At 38.1% G+C, this 16,510-nt stretch overlaps 1 long non-coding RNA gene across 1 annotated transcript in view; it reads right to left on the minus strand.

The window, feature by feature from the left end:
- Positions 1-452: 452 nt before the first annotated feature.
- The window catches only part of LOC123385056, a 93,128-nt gene continuing 77,070 nt past the window's right edge, over positions 453-16,510 (minus strand). The window contains exon 4 of the long non-coding RNA XR_006597056.1: positions 453-506. This is a non-coding gene — a long non-coding RNA (uncharacterized LOC123385056). The remainder of the gene's footprint in view (positions 507-16,510) is intronic.

Here is a 16,510-nt window from a genome sequence, read left to right on the forward strand (position 1 = left end):
TTTTCACTTTATTTGGGTTTGGGTTTAAATGACAGGAGTTTGTCTCTAATTGATTTCTTTTAAGATGACTATTTGAGTACTGTATTTGACTATTCGTGATCATATTTATCTTAGAATGCTTCTGTACTAGATTCATCCATGAGAACCACTAAGAATACATTTTTCCCCCTTAGGGTCTTACTAGTCTGCTAATTTTTGCCTTCTAAAACTATATATGCAGATAAGTCAAGGTCTCTAAACCAAATAAATTGTAACAAAAATTAAGCAACAATCCCATATTTTTATGCATTTACAGATCAAATAAAAAAAGATAACTTATGTTTAAGAATACATTGGAGGGGCACCTGGGTGGCTCAGTTGGTTAAGGGTCCGACTTCGGCTCAGGTCATGATCTCGCGGTCCGTGAGTTCGAACCCCACGTCGGGCTCTGGGCTGATGGCTCAGAGCCTGGATCCTGTTTCAGATTCTGTGTCTCCCTCTCTCTCTGCCCCTTCCCCATTCATGCTCTGTCTCAAAAAAATAAATACACGTTAAAAATTTTTTTTAAAAAAGAATACATTGGATACTTGTTAAGAAAAACCTACGGACAGACTCTTCTTGGCTCTTAGTGCCCTTTATTAAGGTTAAAATATCCTTAATAATTACATAGTTATTTTTTTCTTTTTAAAGAAAAAAAATTATAAATACTAAAGCTTGAGTTATTTCCACTTATATCCAGGTACACATTTAAATATCACACTATTGAAAAATAAACTGCAAAGCTTACAAAGTTCATAGTAAAATTTTATCCAAATATTTTTTCTGTATGAATTATAATAATTCAACATAGCTCAGTGTATAATGTTGCTAATAACAAGTAGAGATAGGCCTGCCCATTAAACCTGCCCTTAATGGAGTCAGAGTTATGATTGAATGCTATCAGTGCTATCATTTTCAAAAATGTGCCAGAACACTTTCCTCTAGTTGAGGGACACAGTTACAAGCAAAAACCCATTTTATCTACCTTTCATAAAGATGACAGCTCCAAATCTCCTCAAACACATGAAAGAAGATGGAAAACAAAAATGTTCTGAGCACTGAAACAAATGTTTCAATACTTAACTTATTTGAATACTTAATGTTTCTTTCTTAAAACTCCAAAATAAATATTAAATTTTAAATAAAAAATGCTTTAAGATTTGCTTGTAAAAATTTTTTTTTTCACTTTTAATGACCACTTTTATTTTTTTTATATGAAATTTATTGACAAATTGGTTTCCATACAACACCCAGTGCTCATCCCAAAAGGTGCCCTCCTCAATACCCATCACCCACCCTCTCCTCCCTCCCACCCCCCATCAACCCTCAGTTTGTTCTCAGTTTTTAACAGTCTCTTATGCTTTGGCTCTCTCCCACTCTAACCTGTTTTTTTTTTCCTTCCCCTCCCCCATGGGTTCCTGTTAATTTCTCAGGGTCCACATAAGAGTGAAACCATATGGTATCTGTCTTTCTCTGTATGGCTTATTTCACTTAGCATCACACTCTCCAGTTCCATCCACGTTGCTACAAAGGCCATATTTCATTTTTTCTCATTGCCACGTAATATTCCATTGTGTATATAAACCAAAATTTCTTTATCCATTCATCATAAAGCAGTGTGGAGGTTCCTCAGAAAATTAAAAATAGACCTACCCTATGACCCAGCAATAGCACTGCTAGGAATTTATCCAAGGGATACAGGAGTACTGATGCATAGGGCCACTTGTACCCCAATGTTCATAGCAGCACTCTCAACAATAGCCAAATTATGGAAAGAGCCTAAATGTCCATCAACTGATGAATGGATAAAGAAATTGTGGTTTATATACACAATGGAATATTACGTGGCAATGAGAAAAAATGAAATATGGCTTGTAAAAATTTGAAGTGAGCATAAAAGTCTACTTTCCTCTGAGTTTCCTTTGCAAATGATCAAATGAAAAAAAACTACTATAAACACTGAAAACTTAGTATATCGATTAGTATATCCATGTCTAAGACCTCCGAATATTGTTTTCACATGTTGAAATTATGGGACAGTGAACATTACTGTATGAAGCAATATTATGGGGAGACCCTTAACTCACTACCAAAAACAAATGGAAGTGTTTAAGTAGAAATTGTTTTTCACAAATAACCTGCTACTCAAAAACATTAATGGTCCAATATGACTCAAGAGATACCACTGGCTGCAAGTTATGGAATAACCTATTCAAATACTTTAAATATTTATTGTAAATACCAAGAAGTCTAGAGGTAGGTACTTCCAAGGTTAGTTCAATGTCTCCTTGTCACCAAAGATCCAGACACCTTCTACTCATCCATCCTGAAAAACTGGCTTCTGTTTTCATGGTGTGGCAACATGGTTGCAAGATACTGTATCCACAGTATCTTTATAGCATATTCTTAAACAACAGCAACCAAATGAGAAGTGAATGTAAGGTTCTATCCTCATAGAAATGTCTTTTCATTAGGGAGTGTATCTCATACTGCATGTGTGTGCACATGCACACACTTACACACACGCAGTTTTTATTTTAGTTTTTGGCTAGAGCTATGGCCTAGCCTTTCCGTAAGGGAAGCTGGCAAATGAGAACTTGACATTTTCAGCCTTTATAATGAGAGGTAAACTTTGGCAGAGTAAAATGGGAAAGGAAATGGTTAGATCATCAAGGCACAGTGTCTGGCATTACATTACTGCATTGAATCAAGTTTTTAAAGTAATCAAAGAATGTAATGGGTTAAGCGTTAAATCATCAAAACATACATTCTGTGGGGTTTTAGTTTTAATTTATTTGGAAGATAATGTTTAACTTTTTTTTTTATGAAATTTATTGACAAATTAGTTTCCATACAAAACCCAGTGCTCATCCCAAAAGGTGCCCTCCTCAATACCCATCACCCACCCTCTCCTCCCTCCCACCCCCCATCAACCCTCAGTTTGTTCTCAGTTTTTAACAGTCTCTTATGCTTTGGCTCTCTCCCACTCTAACCTGTTTTTTTTTTTTTCCTTCCCCTCCCCCATGGGTTCCTGTTAATTTCTCAGGGTCCACATAAGAGTGAAACCATATGGTATCTGTCTTTCTCTGTATGGCTTATTTCACTTAGCATCACACTCTCCAGTTCCATCCACGTTGCTACAAAAGGCCATATTTCATTTTTTCTCATTGCCACGTAATATTCCATTGTGTATATAAACCACAATTTCTTTATCCATTCATCAGTTGATGGACATTTAGGCTCTTTCCATAATTTGGCTATTGTTGAGAGTGCTGCTATGAACATTGGGGTACAAGTGGCCCTATGCATCAGTACTCCTGTATCCCTTGGATAAATTCCTAGCAGTGCTATTGCTGGGTCATAGGGTAGGTCTATTTTTAATTTTCTGAGGAACCTCCACACTGCTTTCCAGAGCGGCTGCACCAATTTGCATTCCCACCAACAGTGCAAGAGGGTTCCCGTTTCTCCACATCCTCTCCAGCATCTATAGTCTCCTGATTTGTTCATTTTGGCCACTCTGACTGGCGTGAGGTGATACCTGAGTGTGGTTTTGATTTGTATTTCCCTGATAAGGAGCGACGCTGAACATCTTTTCATGTGCCTGTTGGCCATCCGGATGTCTTCTTTAGAGAAGTGTCTATTCATGTTTTCTGCCCATTTCTTCACTGGGTTATTTGTTTTTCGGGTGTGGAGTTTGGTGAGCTCTTTCTAGATTTTGGATACTAGCCCTTTGTCCGATATGTCATTTGCGAATATCTTTTCCCATTCCGTTGGTTGCCTTTTAGTTTTGTTGGTTGTTTCCTTTGCTGTGCAGAAGCTTTTTATCTTCATAAGGTCCCAGTAATTCACTTTTGCTTTTAATTCCCTTGCCTTTGGGGATGTGTCGAGTAAGAGATTGCTACGGCTGAGGTCAGAGAGGTCTTTTCCTGCTTTCTCCTCTAAGGTTTTGATGGTTTCCTGTCTCACATTTAGGTCCTTTATCCATTTGGAGTTTATTTTTGTGAGTGGTGTGAGAAAGTGGTCTAGTTTCAACCTTCTGCATGTTGCTGTCCAGTTCTCCCAGCACCATTTGTTAAAGAGGCTGTCTTTTTTCCATTGGATGTTCTTTCCTGCTTTGTCAAAGATGAGTTGGCCATACGTTTGTGGGTCTAGTTCTGGGGTTTCTATTCTATTCCATTGGTCTATGTGTCTGTTTTTGTGCCAATACCATGCTGTCTTGATGATGACAGCTTTGTAGTAGAGGCTAAAGTCTGGGATTGTGATGCCTCCTGCTTTGGTCTTCTTCTTCAAAATTCCTTTGGCTATTTGGGGCCTTTTGTGGTTCCATATGAATTTTAGGATTGCTTGTTCTAGTTTCGAGAAGAATGCTGGTGCAATTTTGATTGGGATTGCATTGAATGTGTAGATAGCTTTGGGTAGTATTGACATTTTGACAATATTTATTTTTCCAATCCATGAGCAGGGAATGTCTTTCCATTTCTTTAAATCTTCTTCAATTTCCTTCATAAGCTTTCTATAGTTTTCAGCATACAGATCCTTTACATCTTTGGTTAGATTTATTCCTAGGTATTTTATGCTTCTTGGTACAATTGTGAATGGGATCAGTTTCTTTATTTGTCTTTCTGTTGCTTCATTGTTAGTGTATAAGAATGCAACTGATTTCTGTACATTGATTTTGTATCCTGCAACTTTGCTGAATTCCTGTATCAGTTCTAGCAGACTTTTGGTGGAGTCTATCGGATTTTCCATGTATAATATCATGTCATCTGCAAAAAGCAAAAGCTTGACTTCGTCTTTGCCAATTTTGATGCCTTTGATTTCCTTTTGTTGTCTGATTGCTGATGCTAGCACTTCCAGCACTATGTTAAACAGCAGCGGTGAGAGTGGGCATCCTTGTCGTGTTCCTGATCTCAGGGAAAAAGCTCTCAGTTTTTCCCCGTTGAGGATGATGTTAGCTGTGGGCTTTTCATAAATGGCTTTTATGATCTTTAAGTATGTTCCTTCTATCCCGACTTTCTCAAGGGTTTTTATTAAGAAAGGGTGCTGGATTTTGTCAAAGGCCTTTTCTGCATCGATTGACAGGATCATATGGTTCTTCTCTTTTTTTTTTGTTAATGTGATGTATCACGTTGATTGATTTGCGAATGTTGAACCAGCCCTGCATCCCAGGAATGAATCCCACTTGATCATGGTGAATAATTCTTTTTATATGCCGTTGAATTCGATTTGCTAGTATCTTATTGAGAATTTTTGCATCCATATTCATCAGGGATATTGGCCTGTAGTTCTCTTTTTTGACTGGGTCTCTGTCTGGTTTAGGAATCAAAGTAATACTGGCTTCATAGAAGGAGTCTGGAAGTTTTCCTTCCCTTTCTATTTCTTGGAATAGCTTGAGAAGGATAGGTATTATCTCTGCTTTAAACGTCTGGTCGAACTCCCCTGGGAAGCCATCTGGTCCTGGACTCTTATTTGTTGGGAGATTTTTGATAACCGATTCAATTTCTTCGCTGGTTATGGGTCTGTTAAAGCTTTCTATTTCCTCCTGATTGAGTTTTGGAAGAGTGTGGGTGTTCAGGAATTTGTCCATTTCTTCCAGGTTGTCCAATTTGTTGGCATATAATTTTTCATAGTATTCCCTGATAATTGTTTGGATCTCTGAGGGATTGGTTGTAATAATTCCATTTTCATTCATGATTGTATCTATTTGGGTCATTTCCCTTTTCTTTTTGAGAAGCCTGGCTAGAGGTTTGTCAATTTTGTTTATTTTTTCAAAAAACCAACTCTTGGTTTCGTTGATCTGCTCTACAGTTTTTTTAGATTCTATATTGTTTATTTCTGCTCTGATCTTTATTATTTCTCTTCTTCTGCTGGGTTTAGGCTGCCTTTGCTGTTCTGCTTCTAGTTCCTTTAGGTGTGCTGTTAGATTTTGTATTTGGGATTTTTCTTGTTTCTTGAGATAGGCCTGGATCGCAATGTATTTTCCTCTCAGGACTGCCTTCGCTGCGTCCCAAAGCGTATGGAGTGTTGTATTTTCATTTTCGTTTGTTTCCATATATTTTTTAATTTCTTCTCTAATTGCCTGGTTGACCCACTCATTCGTTAGTAGGGTGTTCTTTAACCTCCATGCCTTTGGAGGTTTTCCAGACTTTTTCTGTGGTTGATTTCAAGCTTCATAGCATTGTGGTCTGAAAGTATGCATGGTATAATTTCAATTCTTGTAAACTTATGAAGGGCTGTTTTGTGACCCAGTATATGATCTATCTTGGAGAATGTTCCATGTGCACTCGAGAAGAAAGTATATTCTGTTGCTTTGGGATGCAGAGTTCTAAATATATCTGTCAAGTCCATCTGATCCAATGTCTCATTCAGGGCCCTTGTTTCTTTATTGACCGTGTGTCTAGATGATCTGTCCAGTTCTGTAAGTGGGGTGTTAAAGTCCCCTGCAATTACCACATTCTTATCAATAAGGTTGTTTATGTTTGTGAGTAATTGTTTTATATATTTGGGGGCTCCGGTATTCGGCGCATAGACATTTATAATTGTTAGCTCTTCCTGATGGATAGACCCTGTAACTATTATATAATGTCCTTCTTCATCTCTTGTTACAGCCTTTAATTTAAAGTCTAGTTTGTCTGATATAAGTATGGCTACTCCAGCTTTCTTTTGGCTTCCAGTCGCATGATAAATAGTTCTCCATCCCCTCACTCTCAATCTAAAGGTGTCCTCAGGTCTAAAATGAGTCTCTTGTAGACAGCAAATAGATGGGTCTTGTTTTTTTATCCATTCTGATACCCTATGTCTTTTGGTTGGTGCATTTAATCCATTTACATTCAGTGTTATTATAGAAAGATACGGGTTGAGAGTCATTGTGATGTCTGTATGTTTTATGCTTGTAGTAATGTCTCTGGTACTTTGTCTCACAGGGTCCCCCTTAGGATCTCTTGTAGGGCTGGTTTAGTGGTGACAAATTCCTTCAGTTTTTGTTTGTTTGGGAAAACCTTTATCTCTCCTTCTATTCTAAATGACAGACTTGCTGGGTAAAGGATTCTCGGCTGCATATTTTTTCTGTCTAGCACCCTGAAAATCTCGTGCCAATTCTTTCTGGCCTGCCAAGTTTCAAAAGAGAGATCAGTCACGAGTCTTATAGGTCTCCCTTTATATGTGAGGGCACGTTTACCCCTTGCTGCTTTCAGAATTTTCTCTTTATCCTTGTATTTTGCCAGTTTCACTGTGATATGTCGTGCAGAAGATCGATTCAAGTTACGTCTGAAGGGAGTTCTCTGTGCCTCTTGGATTTCAATGCCTTTTTCCTTCCCCAGTTCAGGGAAGTTCTCAGCTATGATTTCTTCAAGTACCCCTTCAGCACCTTTCCCTCTCTCTTCCTCCTCTGGGATACCAATTATGCGTATATTATTTCTTTTTAGTGTATCACTTAGTTCTCTAATTTTCCCCTCATACTCCTGGATTTTTTTATCTCTCTTTTTCTCTGCTTCCTCTTTTTCCATAACTTTATCCTCTAGTTCACCTATTCTCTCCTCTGCCTCTTCAAGCCGAGCTGTGGTGGTTTCCATTTTGTTATGCATTTCGTTTAAAGCGTTTTTCGGCTCCTCGTGACTGTTCCTTAGTCCCTTGATCTCTGTAGCAAGAGATTCTCTGCTGTCCTGTATACTGTTTTCAAGCCCAGCGATTAATTTTATGACTATTATTCTAAATTCACTTTCTGTTATATTATTTAAATCCTTTTTGATCAGCTCATTAGCTGTTGTTATTTCCTGGAGATTCTTCTGAGGGGAATTCTTCCGCTTGGTCATTTTGGATAGTCCCTGGCGTGGTGAAGACCTGCAGGGCACTTCCCCTGTGTTGTGGTGTATAACTGGAGTTGGTGGGCGGGGCCGCAGTCAGACCTGATGTCTGCCCCCAGCCCACCGCTGGGGCCACAGTCAGACTGGTGTGTGCCTTCTCTTCCCCTCTCCTAGGGGCGGGATTCACTGTGGGGTGGTGTGGCCCGTCTGGGCTACTTGCACACTGCCAGGCTTGTGATGCTGGGGATCTGGCGTATTAGCTGGGGTGGGTAGGCAAGGTGCACAGGGGCAGGAGGGGCAGGCTTAGATCGCTTCTCCTTAGGTGATCCTCTTCAGGAGGGGCCTTGTGGCAGCGGGAGGGAGTCAGATCCGCTGCCGGAGGTTTGGCTCCGCAGAAGCACAGAGTTGGGTGTTTGCGCGGAGCGAGCAAGTTCCCTGGCAGGAACTGGTTCTCTTTGGAATTTTGGCTGGGGGATGGGCGGGGGAGATGGCGCTGGCGAGCGCCTTTGTTCCCCACCAAGCTGAGCTCTGTCGTCAGGGGGCTCAGCAGCTCTCCCTCCCTTTGTCCTCCAGCCTTCCCGCTTTCCGAGCAGAGCTGTTAACTTATGACATCCCAGACGCTAAGTCGCGCTTGTTGTTGGAACACAGTCCGTCAGGCCCCTCCGATTTTGCAAGCCACACTCGGGAGCTCTGCTTGGCTGGCGAGCTGCCCCTCCGCCCCGGCTCCCTCCCGCCAGTCCGTGGAGCGCGCACCGCCTCGCAGCCCTTCCTACCCTCTTCCGTGGGCCTCTCGTCTGCGTTTGGCTCCGGCGACTCCGTTCTGCTAATCCTCTGGCGGTTTTCTGGGTTATTTAGGCAGGTGTATGTGGAATCTAAGTGATCAGCAGGACGCGCGGTGAGCCCAGCGTCCTCATAAGCCGCCATCTTGCCGCTTCTCCGATAATGTTTAATTTTGAGGAAATGAGAAATAAAGTTCTTAATCTTATGTAAATATATCAGATTGTTTTCAGTAACTTTAACATGTTTTTATAGTTTAGGTATAAAATTTATCAGCTTTCAAATCCCCCAAAGATCATCAAAAATCGGTTTCTCAACCCAAGTTAGATTTGTTAGTTTCACTGCAAGGGAGAGCACCACATTGACAGAATCCTAGTTGCATCCCAAAAGTGAGAGATCAAGGAAGGAGACTTAGAAACTTGAGACCAGGATTCAGGCTCAGACAAGAAACCAACTGGTATGAAGCATAGCTTGTGACATAGAATTGGTGGATGCAGCAAGGTGAGTGTTTTGTTATTAGATCTTATATAATATGTGAGTCCTTGACACCAGCAGTCATTCTGTTTTTCTGATAGGAAAGCTGTTTGCCCACAGGAGTAAACTGTTTGCCCAGATAAATTGGTTTACAGCAATTTCCTGAAGTAAACGGTAAAGTGGTTGTGTGTGTGGTGTGGTTTATGCTCTTACCATCCTGGAAAAGTATCTCCTGAGACAAAGAGTTGTGTCATAGCATCATGATTGCTACAAGTTCTCCATTCTCCCTTGTAATTCTTATACCTGTGCTGAATAATAAATCACTATCATCTGGGGACACAATCAATCCAATTCTGGACCATTCTCTGTGGAATATGATCACATAACAAGTTTCTGCTTGTGGTCATTCAATCTCCATGAAGTTTATGCTTTCCTATTCTTTTTGGAATATGATTGTTTAGGGACAGTGGCTGTGTACCAGCATTCGAGACTCCAGAGAGCAAACATTTGAGGACCTCAACATAGCAAGTACTAAGAAAAGATCATGAGCAGAGTTTTTAAAATTTCTTCCAGCCCAGAAGATAAAAGTGCCCAAATTAAACCAGGAGAACAGATCCTTTCACCAAGCTAAAAAGCTCACAGAATGAGATATTGGGGTATTAACCAAACCATGTTGAGCATTTTGTGTGCATGTATTATGTATACATAAATATGTATGTATATCTGAATGTTTGGAGCTGAATTGGTTCTCCCTAAAATTCATATATGAAAGTCCTAACCCTAGTACCACAGAATGTGGCCATATTTAGAGATAGGGCCTTTATGGTGGTAATTAGGTTAAAATTAGGTCAGTATAGTGGGCACTAATCAAACAAACCAGTGTCTTTATAAGGAGAGGGGACTTGAACCCGAACAGCTGCACAAGGAGGATTTGTGAACACACAGGGAGAAGATGGCCATTTACAAACCAGGGAGAGAGGTCTCAGAAGAAAGCAACCTTGTTGACACTTTGATCTTAGACTTCTACCCAACAGAATTATAACAAACTAAATTTATATTACTTAAACCATCCAGTATGCAGTCTTCTGTCATGGTTAGGTAGCCCTGGCTAACTAACAACATATGCTGATATTTTTCTTTAACCTTTTTTTTTAATGTTTATTTTTGGGGGGGAGGGGCAGAGAGAGCAAGAGCTAGACAGAGAGACAGGGAGACACAGAATCTGAAGCAGGCTCCAGACTGTGCGGTCAGGACAGAGCCCAACACAGGGCTGGAACCCATGAACCATGAGATCATGACCTGAGCTGAAGGCGGATGCTTAACCTACTGAGCCACTCAGGCACTTGAGTATTTTTAACTCTTAAAACTTGATTGCTGGATACTTGATTTATTTTTCCAAACTCAAGAAAAGAAGGGAGACACCCCCATCCCCATTTCCTTTTCAGTGAAATATTTCCTCATGTTTGTTGTCAACATGTATTTTGCCCTTCTAGGTGGAAGGGTTGTTTAGGATGTGTTTACTATGGAGTTTTAAGAGGTCTTTGTATATTCTAGATACGGATCTTAGTCAGACATGTGGGTTGCAATTAGTTTCTCAGTTTGTAGCTTGTCTTTTAATTGGCAGTCTTTCTCACAGTAAATGGCTCTAATTTCAATGAAGTCCAATTATCATTTCATACATCATGCTTCTGGTGTCATCTAAGAACATTTGACCCAAGCCTTAAATTTTCCCCTGTTATCTTATAAGAGGTTTATAGTTTTTGGTTATCTATTTTGAGTTAGTTTTGGAGAAAGCTGGAGGTGTGGATCAAGGTTCATTATATTTGTCTACAGATGTTTAATTACTTGTGCACCCTTTGTTGAAAAGACTATCGTTTCTCCACTAACTGACTTTTACACCTTTGTCAAAAATTAAAATCTGTATTTGTGTGGGCCTATTACTGGGTCTAGAGTGCTTTTAAATAAGTTACTGGAAGTGGTTATATTCATTTTTACACTAGTTTTGTCACTTTGGTATAGGTAGGTATACAGTGTCTATATTGTATTCAGATAATCCTTAAAGACTAGTAAAATTACAAAATATATAATAAGTTTCTAAAATAACCTCTTTAAGATTACTAAGCAACCTTTTAGCACCTGGACTAATTTTAAATGTTTGTTCAAACCTTTTTTGATCACTCTCTTCTCCATCCAAATAATGAAATAGAAATTATATCCTACAACATGAGATTACATTCACAACATAAAAGTTCTGTTCTCCAATTAGATGAAATATTCAAAACAGTGATTGGGAAAGCTTTCGTATTCTACTGGAATGATATGATATCATTTGGAACATCATGTAATTAAATACTAGAAATGAGCTATTGTTGAAATAAGAACACTGTCTAAATGAATAATCTTTACTTATACAATTCTTTGCAATGTTCAAACATTGGCCAGAAAAGTTTGGCCTTGTAAAAATGATCAGAAATATAATTTTTGCCATTTAATTCTCTATGCAGAATGAATCTAAAAGGACAGAGAAATTTTTTCATTGATCTTAACATAGAGGAACTTTAACTGAATAACTCTAGGGGAAAAAAAAAACAGCCAGCACTATTAAAAATCAAGTTTTATCTACATTCCCCAGCAATTTATAAAGTGTACCATCTAACTCTCTGCAGAGGAGAAGAGAGACAGAAGCAAGAAGTCTAAGCACTGTCCTTCTCTTCTCCACCAAGTACATTCCCCAAATGCATCGTTTAGTTGATGCCCAGGTTTAGGACTGGTTGTTTTCAGTTTTCTTTACTTCGATCTCCTTCTAAAGAGTTCAGATTAAGGAAATACTTGTGCAACTCAGCAAATGGAGAACTGCTTACTCTCTTTGAGCCCAAGAGTCAGTACAAAGCTACATTAATAGTATGTAAAACATGAGTGACATTTACAGGAATCCTTCAACTTATATAAGAGGATTAGAACTATCACTGCAATTCCTCCAATTATTACCATTATTTATCTGTGACAGTGAATTTTATGTGTTGACTGGCCATGGGGTGCCCAGATTAAACATTATTTCTGGGTGTGTCTAAGAGAGTGTTTCAGGATGAGATTAATATTTGAATCTGTGAACTCAAAGTCGATTGCCCTCACCACTGTAGAGGAGTTTCATCCAATACGTTGGGGGCCTAAATAGAACAAAAGATGGAGAAAGGAAGAATTGGCCCTTTATCCTAGATCACTGCTTGAACAAGGAAATCTTATCTCATCTTCTCTTGCCCGTGGACTAGGATTTACAAGTATCAGCTCTCCTGGTTTTCAGGCCTTCAGACTCTGACTGAGTTACACTACTAGCTTTCCTAGGTCTCCAGTTTATAGATGGTAGATTGTGGGAAGTCTCTACATTGACAATCAGATGAGCCAATTTCTCATAATCCCCGTGTCCCCTCTCAGAGCAGGGTTATGTTTCTCCAAAGTACCCCAACAAACATATTGCCCTTTTCAAGTCACCTCCAACTGTTGCAAGTTCCGAGCAAAGTTCTTAAGTTACTCTTTTATATTATAAATGAATATGGTAAGAAATAATTAAAGTGATAGTTTCATCGAGATCTCATTCTTCATACCACACTGCTAAAGAAGCTCTTAAACAGATAAATTCTATAGTAATTACAGAACAGGAACTATCTCAGCTTTTATTACAATTATGGTCAGATTAACTGTGCCAGGCACTGTCTGACACCCCTTATCCGTACTTGACAGGTAAGAAAATGAGTGCCCAAGATCACACTATTACTAAATGGCAAATCCAGTTTGCTCAGGCAGTCCATCTCAAGAGTGCATATCCTCAAACTATATGCCTCAAACCACATAGTCTCTAGTGGAAACTGTTCCTTTTATAGATATGAACCAATCCCTATAGACGTTTGGATTTTTAATCTTTTGTAGCAGAATTTATTATTATCAATACCAAATGCTCATTATATTTTACCCTAGTATAATATGCTAGAAACTACTTAATATAATTTGAGTTATTCATTTTATAAGTCACTATAATATTAGAATTTGATATCTTTATTAGGCTCAAATATCACTTAGGTTCAGAATGACAACTTAGAGTTTATAAGTAACTATAAATCAGAAGTCTGCAATGATTTGAATCTTTCCAATGCTTGAAGGATAAATGTATACACACACACACACACACACACACACACACACACACACACACACCAACCATTGCCATCATTGTATCCATTCCTCATGTTAGCTGTATGTATATATCCAATGTATATGAGTCTACATACATACATGTATGTACATACATATGTGTTCATATGTGTGCACATTTATATATGCCTATATATACAACATATATACGCCTGTATATACAACATATATACATATATACTCACCTACTTGGAAAAGTAGTATCAATGACAGCCTATTTTCTAATATGTTGATAAATGCACGACATATAAGTGTTTTTTTCTTTTTGTATTGATGTCCAAATAATTTGGTCTCACTATATATTCAAATGTGTTAGAGAAATCTGGTAGACTTGAATAGTGCTCTCTCCCCCGGTCTCCGCAAAGTTATCCGATTAGCTGGAAGTGATTGGCACGTATGGCAAACCCAGTTGCGGTATGTTTTCTAAAGAGAATTGCTAGTTCTGTAAATACAGCACTTAATCTTCTATACTCTGTTATTAAACTTAAGCTCCGTGGACTACAAACTTGAGATCTAAAATTTCCTCCCAGCCCAAGAATTAGCAGTAATCAAATGCAAGATTTTCACTAGGGAGAATATACTTAGTTATATTGGAAATTTTTCCTAATTTCTCATATAGCTACTTAAAATAAAGCATATTTTTTTTATGTCAAGATGATACACTAATGATGTTTTAGAGCTGTGATGGACTTTAAAGATAAATGTCCACATTATATAAATGAATAAACTAAGACCTCCACATAGTAACTCATTTATTCTGGATGCACCACTAATTAATGGCACATAAAACAATGCCTAGCTAGAAAAGTGCTTGTTCCACAAAGCCTGCTCTTCATCCACAAAGAAAAAGAATTTATAAGTCCCTGGACCCTTAGCAAGATGATCAGAGAAGATTTTCTGCAACTGGCCTTTGGGACTGAACTGGCGTATTAGAAAAATGAAGAGCAGACACATTTATTACAGGGCAAATCAAAGGTGGGGTCTGTTTTAAATAACTAGAATCATGACTAATATTAAGTATTCATTACGTGTGAGGTGCTGTTTTAAGGATTTTACAAATATTGTCAGTTCACATTAACAATTTTCAGATAAAGTAACTAAATTACAGTGACTTTAAATAACTTGCCCCAAAGTCACCCAGATTTAAGGGTCTGGCTCCAGAATTCATACATTCAACTACCGTACTCTGCCACTGTGAGTAGGTTACAGCCTTTGTCAGAACAGAGGCCTTGACATCTTACGATGTGTCAGAAGCTGGTTCCTAACCTTGAATGTGATAGGCACATGGAAGACATTAATTTCGTTTCCACTGAAAAGCAATGGCTGGGTAAGCCGAAGCCTAAACCAGCGGTCTAATACGTTTTCAAGCATCTTACAGTCCTTTGGCTCTCTGGCCCCAGAGTGGCAAGGATGCCTCAGCATTGTAATTCTCTAGGACTCATTTTGATCCACTGATCCGTCCAAATTAAAGTAGATCAAACAGCCTTGACTCCTTTCTCCTAGGCCAAACCCAGGCTCTGGGAGTTATTACTCTGTAGGTAATCAAGGACAGTATTTGTCCTACATTTGAACAGAATTTTCCTAAGCTGCCACTCTGGACCTGATTTCCATCAGACCCTGCCCTGGCTCCTTTTGGCTTGAAACATGGAAAAAGGAAGAAGTGGAAAAATCTCAATTCAAAGAATGTAACATTACAAAACAAGAAAGTTCTTCAGACAAAGAAATACCTAGCAGCCTTTTTTAAACAGAAACTTGTAATGCTTCCTTCTCCCTCTGCCCTCTTAATATACACAATAGGCCTGAGATTTAAGTATTCCATTTTGCCATTAGCCTTTTATCCTTGAGATGGAAGAAAAGGCCAAAATATTTTCATTGCTTTCTCACATCCTAAATTTCAAAGTGATCCACTATTACTAGATAAATAACAAGTTTGCTAAATTGAATTAAAGAGACCATAGGCCATATTAAAATATCAAGAATGAAAAAAAAGTCTAAAGTCTACCTTTTCCAAATTATGAAAATATTTCACAGACTATAAGAGGTCTTTTACCAATTTTTCCATTTATGGCTATAGGATAAAAATCGTTCTATAAAGTATATTCAGATATATTACAATAGGTTAAAATTTTTCAAAGTATTTAAATTAATGGTATTATCATTATATTTTCTTTATCAAAATTATCTTGATACCCAGGAAACAGCAGCTGTGAGAATAACTTTTCAGGTTAACCACTGCTTATTTATATATATATTTTTATTAAATCAAAAATCATTGCTCAATGGTCACACAGCATAAAGTTATCTCTTCTGTATGGTCAACCTAATTTCTAATAAGAAGTACTATTAAAAACTATACCGAGATGGCATTTCTCAACTCATAGGCAAAAACCCAAAAGTTTGACAATCTACTCTACTGGCAAAGCTCTCAGGAAACAAGCATACTAAAACCCTGCTGGTAGAAATACAAAATCGAACAACATTAATGGCAAAGAATCTGGTAGTGTCTAGCAAAATTTCATATGCATTTCCCTTTGACCCTACAATCTCAGGTCTAGGTATCTATCCAAAATACATACTGGCAGAAATACAAACTGAGTATTCACAAAACTATTCAATGCAGCACTATCAAAACAGTAAAGAGCACAGTCCACTCAAAAGTCTCCCTGTAGCAGATATGTTGAATAAAATATGACAGTGTTACTCAAGGTATAATTCATGCTCTGAAATCAGCAAAATCCCCAGGGCAGTTCATTTTATAGGACAAATACTCTGGCCCCTTTAGCAAAAAAAATTAAAAATGGAGATGAAAACTATTACTGAAAAGGACTCAAGAAACATCAACCATTTATCTATATGCACAGGGTTTAATTTCATCCTTATTTAAACCAATTGTATGTTGTAAAACACTGAGGAAATGTAAATAACAATATATTTGGATATTAGATGGATATTTGGATATTTGAAGATGTTAAAGTTATCAATGATTTAGATGGGAAACTTGATTTGTCATGATTTTTAAAGATCAAACCAGAATATTTACAAATCAGCTGACAGAATATCTGAGATTTGCTATTAAATAATCATGTGGGAGACACTGGATGGGGCTATCACTAATAATAAGTGATCGGTCCTCCTCATTATTGAAACTGGCTGAGGGGTATTTCACATTCTTTTTACTAGTACCTTTAATATTACATACGCTTCAAGTTTTCTATAATAAAAGTACTTTTATC

This window comes from Felis catus, chromosome B1, assembly GCF_018350175.1.
Source record: "Felis catus isolate Fca126 chromosome B1, F.catus_Fca126_mat1.0, whole genome shotgun sequence".
NCBI classification, from domain to species: domain Eukaryota; kingdom Metazoa; phylum Chordata; class Mammalia; order Carnivora; family Felidae; genus Felis; species Felis catus.